General features: G+C 37.7%; 1 long non-coding RNA gene across 1 annotated transcript in view; it reads right to left on the reverse strand.

Moving 5' to 3' along the window:
- LOC144304317 (uncharacterized) overlaps positions 1-12,653 on the reverse strand; it is a 59,508-nt gene that overhangs the window by 34,649 nt on the left and 12,206 nt on the right. The gene's annotated exons all lie outside the window — the stretch shown is intronic.

A 12,653-nucleotide genomic window follows, 5' to 3' on the forward strand; every position in this document is an offset into this window, starting at 1 on the left:
AAATAGTAAATTTGAACAGACCCATAACAAAGAAATAGACTCAGTAATCAAAAATCTCCCAACAAAACAAAAGCCCAGGGCCAGATGGCTTCTGAGGGGAATTCTACACAACATTTAAAGAAGTTATACCTATTCTTCCCAACTGTTCCAAAAAATAGAAATGGAAGGAAAACTTCCAAACTCATTCTACAAGGCCAGCATTACCTTGATTCCCAAAACAAAGAACCCACTAAAAAGGAGAGTTATAGGCCAATATCTCTCATGAACATGGATGCAAAAATTCTCAATAAAATACTAGCAAATCAAATCCAACCATACATTAAAATAATTATTCCCCATGATCAAATGGGATTCATTCCTGGGCTGCAAATGTAGTTCAATACTTGAAAATCAATCAACGTGATATACCACATTAATAAAAGAAAGGATAAGGACAATATGATCCTTTCAATAGATGCAGAAATAGCATTTGATAAAGTACAGCATCCATTCTTGATAAAAACCCTCAACAAAGTAGGGATAGAGGGAATAGAACTTAACATCATAAAGGCCATATATGGAAGACTCACAGCTAATATAATCCTCAGTGGGGAAAACAGAGCTTTTCCCTAAGGTCAAGAACATGACAGAGATGCCCATTCTCACCACGGTTGTTCAAGATAGCACTAGAAGTCCTAGCTTCAACGATCAGACAACAAAAAGAAATAAAAGGCATCCAAATCAGCAAGAAGTCAAACTTTCATGACTTACAGGTGATATGATACTCTATGTAGAAAACCCAAAATACCCCACCAAAAACTGCTAAAACTGCTAAAAGTCACATGAAACAAAACCAACACGCAGAAATCAGTTGCATTTCCATACACCAATAATGAAAGAGAAATGAAGGAATTTATCCCATTTACAATTGTGCCAAAAACCATAAGATACCTAGAATAAACCAAACCTAACCTAACCTAACCTAACCAGGTAAAAGATCTGTACTCTAAAAACTATAGGACACTAATGAAAGAAATTGAAGATGACACAAAGAGATGGAAAAACATTCCATGCTCATGGAAGAACAAATACTGTTAAAATGTCCATACTACCCAAAGCAAGCTACACATTTAATGCAATCTCTACCAAAATACCACCAGCATTTTTCACAGAGCTAGAACAACAATCCTAAAGTTTGTATGTAACCACAAAGACCCCAAATAGCCAAAGCAACCTTGAAAAAGAAAGCAAAGCTAGAGACATCACAATTCCAGACTTCCAAGTTATGTTACAAAGCTATAGTCATCAGAACACTATGGTATTAAAAAAAAAAAAAAAGAACACTATGGTATTGGTGAAAAAGCAGACACATAGATTAATGGAACATAATACAAACCCAGAAATGGACCCACAACTGTACAGTCTACTAATCTTCAACAAAGCAGAAAAGACCATCCAATGGGAAAAAGACAGACTCTTCAATTAATGGTGCTGGGAAAACTGAACAGCTACATGCAAAAGAATGTAACTGGACCACTTTCTTACAGTACACAAAAATAAATTCAAAATAGGTGAAGGAACTAAATGTGAGATTTGAAACCATCAAAATCCTAGAGGAGAACACAGGTGGTAATCTCTTTGACCTTGGCCATGGCAACTTCTTACTAGATACATCTCTGGGGGCCAGAGAAACAAAAGCAGAAATGAACTATTGGGACCTCATCAAGAAGTCTTCTTCAAAATGAAAGAAATAATTGCCAAAATTAAAAGGAAACCTATGGAATGGGAGAAGATATTTGCAAATGACATATCTGATAAAGGGTTAGTATCCAAAATATATAAAGGACTTATCAAACTCAACATCCAGAAAACAAATAATCTAGCTAAGAAATGGGCAGAAGACATGAACAGACACTTTTCCAAAGAAGACATACAAATGGCTAACAGACTCGGGAGAAGATGCTCAACATCACTCATCCTCGGAAATATCAATCAAAACCATGAGAGATACCACCTCACACCTGTCAGAATGGCTAAAATTAACAACACAGGAAACAGCAGATGCTAGCAGGGATGCAGAGAAAGGGGAACCCTCTTACATAATTGGTGGGAATACACACTGGTGCAGCCTCTCTGGAAAAACAGTGTGAAGGTCCCCAAAAAGCTAAAAACAGATCTACCCTACAACCTAGCAATTGCACTTCCAATAATTTACCCAAATGATACAAAAATGCTTACTCAAAGGGGCACATGTACCCCAATGTTTATAGCAGCATTAAAAACAATAGCCAGATTGTGTAAAGAGCCTAAATGTCCATTGATTGATGAATGGATAAAGAAGTTGCGGTTTATACATATAATGGAATAGTATCCAGCCTTCAAAAACAATTAAATCTTGCCATTTACAATGACGTGGATAGGTCTAGAGTGTGTTATTGCCAGTGAAATACATCAGTCAAAGAAAGGCAAATACCATATGACTTCACTCATATGTGGAATTTAAGAAACAGAACAGATGAATATAAGGAAAGGGGAAAACAAGAGAGGGAGGCAAACCATAAGAGACTCTTATCTATAGAGAACAAACTGAGAGTTGCTGGAGGGGAGGTTGGTGGGGAATGGGGTAGGTGGGTGATGGGTACCGAGGAGGGCACTTGTTGTGATGAGCACTGGGTGTTATATGTAAGTGATGAATCGCTAAATTGTATTCCTGAAACAAATATTACACTCTATGTTAACTAACTAGAATTTAAATACAAACTTTAAAAAACTTAGCATGAATGGAACACCCCAGCCCTGTGGGGTGAGAATGTCTTCAAAACTTGGGGTGTTTTAGTAAAAGAAAAAATCAGGATGGATCCTTTTTCATTTATTACTTTTAGTGCCTGGGTAATAAGAACAGTATCAAAGGTAATGTTCATGTGAGAGCAGAATCAGAGATAATGTTGACATGGTCACCAAGCTGTGGGATGACTCAAAGAGGATAGCGTATCCCATTAGCAGAACTCTCCTTGATCTTCATCCAAGAATTCATTGGATCCTCATGTGTTTATTCTGTTTCATTATTTTATCTCTTCACTCATTGCATAGTAATCAATTCAAATCCTTGCTATGCCACCTACTCATTTGTGTGAACATGAGAAAGTTACTCAGCATTCCCATGCCTCCATTTTCTCATCCGTGCAATGGAAATAATAATATGCTTCTCTCACAGACATGTTAGGAGGATTTAAGCATGTAATTAAAAAATTTACTAATGATTATGTTTGTTGTATTATTGTATTGTATTTTAATATCACAAGGTGTTGTGATTATTATGTTTCCCCATCATGATGACTTTATAAAAAAAGGAATTCAGAAGAACCACATAGTACTCACCAAGCAGTTAACTTAAATATCTCTAACACAATAATGTCTTATTATAGAGACATAGATTCAAAATTCCAGTCCTAGTGACATTTTAACTGGCCCTTAATGTTATAGCTAAGAAATGTATAAAGGAAAATACCAACAGAATCAAAGGTTTTGTTCCTGAACTACCCTTCAATCTATGTTTATTTCCTTTGGACGCTGGCCATTTTGTTTTACTCTCTTGCCTCTCCTCCTGGGTTTTTCATCTTGATTCACCTTTTGAACTATTTCTTGGTTCACAATGTTGCATTTGTTTCCCAAAACTTTCACTAGCTTTCTGCTTCCTGGAACAATGTCTCAATAATTTACTCTCTTTTGGCATTGACCCAGGACTCCTTCCCTTCAGTGCCTCCCACCAACTGCTGTGTACCTCCTCCTGCTGTGTATGACCTTGACTGGCATGACTCAATTCTCTCCTTGCTTAAACCAGGAAAGGCTGGCTAAGGAGACTTGCCAATGTGTTAACTGATGTTGATCAGGATGGGAAGGTAAAATGAAAACTTAATAAGAGTAATCTTGGGGATTATGGGATTAGAGATAATCCCCCAAAAATATTTCTTTAATTTTTAAAAGGGAGGAAGAGGAACATAAACAATGACAGACCTTACAGTATCCAATGTTGAGAATTCCAAAATCTTATGACAGTTTCAAAAACAGAAGTTTCTTATATCTGTTATTGGAGGGACATCAGGACATGGCAGACAGTAGGTCAAATTCACATTCAGGCAATAAACAGCATAGAACTAAGGTGCTGCATGAGGCCTTGACCTATAACCTCTCACCTATCTAATATGTTTAATAATAGCTGGATACCTTTTGTTTGGAAAAAGTCCTGAGGCTGATATGTTAGCAGCTGACAGATATTTCCTCTGAATTAACATTTCTACAAGTTCTTATTGTAAGTCAAGTGAACAAACTCGAGAGAAAATGCAGGAGTTCAAAAAGGAAAACCGGGTATCTCAGCCAACCTTATCCATCCAGTGGCTCTGCAGGAACTTTAGGACAAGGAGAATAAATAATGGATTCTTCTGTATTATGCACAAATATTGACCAAATCAAACCATAGAACTTATTCATATTATAGGTGAAACTGTAATCTTAAAACTTTCACCTGAGCTATATTGCTTTAAAAAATGAAATCTAAAAGTAGATAACATTTTGTTTGGAACATACAGAGTATTTAATAGAAAACAAGGTTGCTCTGCTTTAGAAATAGAACTGAGAGGTGCCTGGGCAGCTCGGTCAATTAATTGTCCAACTCTTGGTTTCAGCTCAAGTCATGAGATCAAGACCCACATCAGGCTCTGCACCAGGCATTAAGATTCTCTCTCTCTCCCTCTGCCCCTCCGCCTCTACTTTCTCTCTCTCTCTAGAAAGAGGGAAAGAAGAAAGAAAGAAAAGAAAGAAAGAAAGAAAGAAAGAAAGAAAGAAAGAAAGAAAGAAAAAAGAAAGAAAGAAAGAAAAAAGAAAGAAAGAAAGAAAGAAAAGAAAGAAAGAAAGAAAGAAAAGAAAGAGAGAAAGAAAAGAAAGAAAGAGAGAGAGAGAAAGAAAGAAGGAAGGAAGGAAGGAAGGAAGGAAGGAAGGAAGGAAGGAAGGAAGGAAACTGAAATTTGGGGATTGAGCCTAGCAATGAAACAGAAGAAAAATTGGAAGATATCATGCACTGAATTGTGTCCTCCCTGAAATTCCTATGTTGAAGCCTTAAATCTCAGTACCTCAGAATGTGACTGCACTCAAGATACGACCTTTGAAGAGGTAATTAAGTTAAAAATGAAGCTGTAAGGGTGGGCCTTAATCTCTTCTGACTGGTGTCAATAAAGAAGAGATTCAGACACTGGAGAGGTACCAGGGATGCAATGTATGCACAGAGGAAAGGCACAGTAACTGTCTGCTTATAGTAGGTGCAGTTTGGTTATCTTCAAGTCTCCAGTCTCCTCTTTCTCTGACATCTGTATTTATTGAATTTTTAGTTTTTACCTCCCTCTTGATTCTTGCAACTGCAATCCTTTTCCTTAATCACTCTGCTCTATTATGCACACTGCCCTGATTCCCTCATTGACCAACAACACAAAGCATTTATATTTAGCAGACTATGCCGAAGTTTGGAGTTGCACAGTCTTAAACCAATGCCTTGTGTTTTCTGCCCTTAAGGGCCCAGAGGGATTTTGAAGTGCCTAGAAAGTGAACTTTAAGTAGATAGGAAGAAAGGAAAATGTTTAATAGTTATCACTTGACATATGAGTTTACACTGAATCTCACATTAAGGCACTATTGAGACTGAGCAAAGATTCCTTCTGAAAAGTTCCAATAAAGTAAATAGTCAGTATTGTGTTGATTTAACATTAACAGAAAACAGGAGCTTGGGTAATATGTGTTGCATCTGTGCTCCTAAAATTAATGGCAATTAATCCTGATTAGACTAGTGTCTTGATACTCATCTTTGTCTTGATAGATTGCCATACAACTACTATGGAACAGGGCTACTTATTTTAAAATTTTCTTTCCAGCCATCTAAAGAAGGATTTCTACATAACAGCAATAGAATTTTCCATCTGGTGACCAGTTTTTGAAGGATGAATTTTTAAAATATTATTGAGTTTTGTCTCTAGTAATTACTATTCTAAACAACTGACTTTTGGGGTCTCAAATACTAATCTTTTTATAATTATAGTCTTTTGTCAGTTTCAGTTAGGTTTTCCAGTGAAACTCCCAACTTTTAGGCTGGGATTTGGATTGCACAATTTTTGGTCAATTCAGCAAAATGTACACATGTGCTGTGGTGAGGGTTTCATCTTCCTAAGGCTATGCTTATGGGCAGGAGAAAAACAAAGTGCTCCAGTGAATAAACTGTCATTATCGCTTGGTCATAGTCAACTTTCCTAGACCTCTGTTTCACTACTCAAACAGGAAGTTAAAGAGACGACAGCTTTCTTCACAAACCTTACTTTGCATACTGGAAAAAAATTGCATAAACTGAAACCAAAAATAACTGCTTGATACCTTCTTCAAGTTACCTTCCAAATTATTCCTTATAACAGGAAGCAAACTCTGTTGATTGTATTTACTAAGGAGCATGCTTTCCATGATTTTCTGAAGAGGTAAAAAGAAAAGATTTCATAATAGCCAAATTTGAATACAAGTATTTTGGTAATCAACACTATGAGCACAATCTATTACTTTAATATATGTAGCATTGCATGACATTATATTATATATTTATTTGTTAATTTATTTACATTTAGCCTCCCCATTTGAATTCAAACCCCTTTATAGGTTTTATAGTCACTTTATAATTGAAAACCTTAGCAGAGTTAATAAAAAAATATTTTGTGACTACTTTGGGTAGTACATTACTTACTATTTTTGTCTGTAGCTTTGATTTTCCATGATTTTCAGATACAAGAGTGAAATATGGAAGGCATAGTAATAAAGATACTTGGCAAGATCATATTTCCCTCAGGGTGATGGAATTACAAAAAAATGCATTTTTCAAAAAAAAGTGATTATCTTATATTGGGTTTAAACCATGTTTCTAAATGTAAATGCATTCAGAAATTTTGTTACATATTATGAACAAAACCAAAGTTTAAGTAGAAATATCTTTAGTTGACAATTACCTTTTATGATCCAAGCTCTCCAGCAATTAGGTAATAAATAATTATTGCATTTTATGCATAGGATAGAGTATGCTAAATTATAAGGGTAAATCTACTGTATCTGATCAAGCAATATATTCCACCAAAAAAAAATGATTTTTAAAAACCACTTTGACCAATGAAATTAGATGTACTAGCCAGGCTCTCTTTTTTTTCTTTTTTTGGAGGGGAACGGAGGGGAGTGTAATGGCCAATGGCTTTGTTGGATAGGCAGGGACTTAGAAGGAACATGATTAGAAAATTGGAGACAGAAATATTTGGGAACAGGTATGTGGATAGACCTATCTGAATGGGAAAAACTGTGAGGATGTTTGTGTCTCATATGAATGCTTATCAAAAGGCAATGCCAGAGAGAAGAATCCTAATAATTAAGAGGATAGGATGATCTGTTCTGTGGATACCAGTCATCCTCATTCCCCAACCACCCCTGATATTGTCCAATGGGCTAATTAACCAAATGACCATGGTGGCAGGGATGGACGTTATGCATGGGCTCAGCAAGGCTAATGTGACTCTAGCCACTGCTGAGGGCCTGATCTGTCAGCAGCAGAGACCAACACGGAGCTCCCATATGGCACCATTCCCCAGGTGATCAGCTAGCTATGTGGTGACAAGTTTATTACATTTGATACCATTTCCATCACGGAAGGGCAATGTTTTGTCTTTATTGAAATTGACACTTATTCTGCATATGGATTTGCTTTCTCTAAGGCTCTCTTCTGTTCTGAACATTCACTGAGTTGCAGTCAAACTGGCCTACAGTCAGCTGCCTCAGTACCCACCACAGGTCCTCTCTTTTCTTGGGGCCTTTGTACATGTTGTTCTGTCTCTCTGGAATATTCTTTCCCTTGCTTTTATAGCCAGTTCCTGCTCATTCTTTAGGTCTCAGCTTAACTATCACCTCCTCAAAGAGCCTTTCTTTGACCATTCTATCAAAATAACTTATTTGTAATTATCAAATCTGTTTATCTAGATTCATTTTTGTATTTTTTTTTCTTTCCTTCCAGTCTCATCCAACTGAAAGGGAAATGAGATGTTAATTATCATGCAAAGGAGCACATTTAAAGTTCTTTTTTTTTAGGATTTTATTTATTTATTCATGAGAGACACAGAGAGAGAGAGAGAGAGAGAGAGAGAGGCAGAGACACAGGCAGAGAGAGAAGTAGGCTCCCCACAGGGACCCCAACGCGGGACTCGATCCCGGGACTCCAGGATCACACCCTGGGCCAAAAGCAGGCGCTAAACCCCTGAGTCACCCAGGGATCCCCCAGCACATTTAAAGTTCTATGGTAATTTGGAAAAGAGGCAGTACTTCTCTTGGGATGACCTAGGAAATTTTTGCAGAAGAGTTACTGTCCCTCCCATTATAGTAGAAGAGACAGCATTCCTTCTTGTATAGGTGGGTCATGCAACTGGAACTTTCAGGAAAAAAAGGAATAGTTGTCCCATTGAGGCCATCTTCCTATCCTCTATAAGCTTTACGCTGTTGCTGCCCATTTGTCAAACTTCATTGCTTTTACTATGTTCATTTTGCCTCGCCTCTGCTAATAAGCCAATTATTTTTTTAAAGATTTTATTTATTTATTTGAGAGAGAGAGCACAAGCAAGGGGAGCAACGGAGGGAGAAGGAGAAGCAGCACTTTTCCCCTCACTCAAGCAGGGATCCCAATGTGGGGCTCCATCTCAGGACCCCAGGATCATGACCTGAGCCAAAGGCAGATGCTTAATGAACTGAGCCACCCAGGTGCCCCCTAAAGATTTTAAAGTAATCTCTACACCCAATGTGGGGCTCAAACTTACAACCCTGAAATCAAGAGGCACATGCTCCACTGACTGAGCCAGCCAGGTGCCCTCATAAACTAGTGACTAAGAAGTTGTAATGAATCATATTTGCCTCAGCTGCTCTAGGCCCTTCATCCTTCTGAGTGTCTGCAAAATGGTAGAGAGTCTCAGAGTAAGAGGGAGTTCAGAGGCAGTGATGTGGTAGCAATTCCACAGAATATACAAATAAAACCAGGAGAAAGGCAGTAAACTGGGCTTTGGAGCTTCCCACTCATCTTCCTTCAGGACTAGGCACACAGTGACCATTCTCTTACTCACAACCATGTGCTCTTATTTCTAGTTCTGTAAATGTTGCTCTAAGGTCATCTTTAATACATGTTCTGTGCTACCATGGCACACTTGAGTTGGTGAGGGCATTAAACTATTCAAAAACCATAGATGTTTCAAAATTCTAAAGAGGAGGGATTGGTGTCAAAAACACAGCATATACTTGGCATAAACTACCACAGGTTGGTCAATGGATTCACTGTGCTCAATGTTTATGAACTCAAAATCACACTGATATACTCCTATCATTTCCTACAAGAATTGTACGGCCATCCCCACACTATCACGTAAACTTGTTCCTGCCAAATAAATTGGGTGAGATAGAACACCAACTTATTTGAGCCAACAAGGGTTAACTTTGTTCTGGAGGATAAGAGTATTATCCTAAGTTCCCTAAAAGTATATGCATGATTTATTTACACTTTCCTAAACCCAGTTGCACTTATAAATAGTGCTATTTCAATCTTTTGTTTCCAGAGTTCTCGTACTGAAAATCCTTCACGGACCCTATCAACCATCAAAGTCATTATAGCAGGACTTGGTCAGAGTCTGCTACAAAACTGGTGACCCAACAGTGATAGTGACAAAATGGATGTTCACTCAAAAATGTAGCTGGCAATCTTCATTGCTGGGTTGATATTTGTTAATATGAAGATGGGAACCACTATCTGTCAGAAGGAAGAGAGAGAGAAAAAAAAAGAAAGAGAGAGAGAAAGGGAATTAGGAGAGAGTGGGAGAGAAAGAAAGTTTCTATCAGTTGTTTTCTACCTAAACTATGTTTTAAAGTTTTTTTTTACATTTATGGAAAAGGTGATGCTGCCCCTTAAGATATGTGCTTATTTCCCTAAGCAGCTCATAAATTTGCATCTGTCAAAAAATGTCATTTGACTTCAGGAAGCTAAAAACCGTCAGGAAACAAAGGGTACATAAGCTGAATGATAGCAGTTTCACACCTACTATTTCTTGATATATTGTCTATCTAAATGCAGTGACTTTATTCTGCTGCAGATTTCCCAATCTCAACTATTCTGCTTTATTGCTACCGTATCATATGGTCACATGTCTCTTCAACATGTATGTGTAGAATGTGCCTGAAGAAATGAATCTCACTGTTAAATGTTTTACTGTTGCTTCCTGTTTGCCACATCTCCCTGCTGTCACCGTGGGGATTTTTTTGTCTTCCTGTAAGGTGGAACGAGTTACGAACCAACAGGATTGCTTACGCTTAATATGGTATATGACTTTATGCATTTATCTAAAATGTGTTGCCCATACTTTGAATCTAATACAAGCTCTAAAATCACAGGTATCATCTCTGGCAATAACAATATTTAACCTTTATTGAGGCCTTACTAAGTTCCAGATACTGATTTAAGTTTAAGTTTTACGAATATGTTGAGTCCTCACAACACTATGTAGGAGGTGCTCTTTCTGTCCGTATTTTACAAAAGAGGCCCAGAGAGGTTAATTAACTAGCTCAAGATGCCTCAGTTAGGAAATGAGCAAAGCAGCATTTGCACTGAGGCAGCCTGACTGCAGAGCCCTTGGTCTGAAAGATGATACTACGCTGCATAGCAGTAATGCCTTGGAACATTTAAGAAAGGACTTGTCTACTTTGTATTTGATTCCAGAAAACAGTGAGATTTATGATTTACACAAATCCTACTTCACAGTTTGACCTTTTTTAGCAATCAGCTAACAAGGCCCTTAGTTCACCAGATTATGAGTAAGTATTCTGGAGTAAGGCATTTTACATCTATATAATAAACCAAGGACATGTGATCGCCTCCACCCCTCCAGCAGGTTTGTGCTACTGCTGTCCATTTGTCAAGCACGCTGCTTTTACTATGAAATATTGTCCTTTCCTTTGCTGCCAAACAAAGTTCACTAAGAGGCTGTGATTACCACTATTCACAATGTGTATCATAAACATTCATTTATGATATGATCATATGGTTTATTATTTCACACAAGCATCTGCAATGTGTTAATGAACTTCAGCGTTCAGAGAAACATTTCTGAGAAAACAGATTTTTTTAGACTCTTTTTAATCAAAATTATTGCCCTTTTCAAAGAAAATAGTTATGTTATCTGATTCCATATCATCTTCCTGTTTTCCCTTACCTCAAAATTTCCTCTTTTCCCCCATTTAATTCGGCCTTCCTTTATTCTCCTTTTCCCTTACATATTCACTTTAAGAATTATTGATCTAGAAATGATACCAACTCCTCACTATTAAAAAAAAGAAATTATATATGTTCACAAAATAAAGAAAAACTTGGCTTGAGGCAAACCACAGATTCATGCTCTACTACCTAAAAATTCTCAGGAATCCTCTGCCCCGGAAGACCCTGAGCAGTCTCTGATCCTTGAAACACAGAAAGCACTAGTGGTAAAGGAACAGCTGTTCACTTGTTTATTTGAAACTCCCTGAAGATGATGTCCAGGAGTGAGAAATACGGATCCTTGATATCTGAATAGTCTCCTAAACACTCCCATGTTCCCAAAATCTAACTGGAAAACTAGAGACCAACCACTTCAAGTACATATAACAAAGAATTTAGCTCAGGGAATCAGTACCACGGAAGATGGAGGGCTTGAGAAACAAATAGGCTCCATGAGGTGACAGCATCAGGTAGCCACTGTCCTCCTTAAATCAGAGGAAGGAAAGAGAATGGCAGAGCACAGGGCCTGGGGGCACCAGGTGAATTCAGGGGCCCCAAGGAAGGTACAGGTACTGTCACAGATGCTGCTGGACACAGAAAGGGGTGGGGGGAAACCCCGGTTTCCCTCTTCTCCCTGCCTGCCTCTCTCCTGTCACAGCCATCCATTGACTAAAGGTGAGAAGGCTCCGAGGGCATGGCAATGCAGCCTTCAGTGTCATTCCCTCTGATCAACAGCCAAGCATGGAGAATGTGAGGACTGGCTCTGACAGCAATCAGGTCTTGGATGGCACACTACAATTTTCTTCCACTTTTCTGTGGCTACACAGTCATCCTTTCCCCACCAGAGGGCTGTTACTCAATCTAAAAATACGGAAATTTAGAACTCATGCAGTCACTAATTGATCAGTCATCCAACTATGTTACATCACCGGGATAAACTTCAAGGAATATTGTGTTTTAAACAGAAAAAAATCTACTAAATCAAGGTACAAAGGACTTGACACAAAGCTCTATCTCTGGGACATTTATTAAAATTTAGTTGCAGATTATTTCCTTATTGAATTTTGTTTTTCTATTTTCCTGGAATATAGTCATAAAGTGAAATTTAGCAATCTTATATTGGTAAATCACATTCTGCAAAATCATATTACTTCTTTATACTTCTACAGAGATTTTTCAGTGACTATCTCAGAAGAATAGAAACAATGATGAGGACTCAAAGCAAACAAAACCCTTCAAAACTATTTTTTTAGTTTCTCAATTTTCAAAAATATTCTTCTCATAAGCATCCATTATAGCTTATAATTTTAAAAGCTGTAAGGATGTTAACACT

This window comes from Canis aureus, chromosome 33 (assembly GCF_053574225.1).
Source record: "Canis aureus isolate CA01 chromosome 33, VMU_Caureus_v.1.0, whole genome shotgun sequence".
Taxonomy (NCBI): domain Eukaryota; kingdom Metazoa; phylum Chordata; class Mammalia; order Carnivora; family Canidae; genus Canis; species Canis aureus.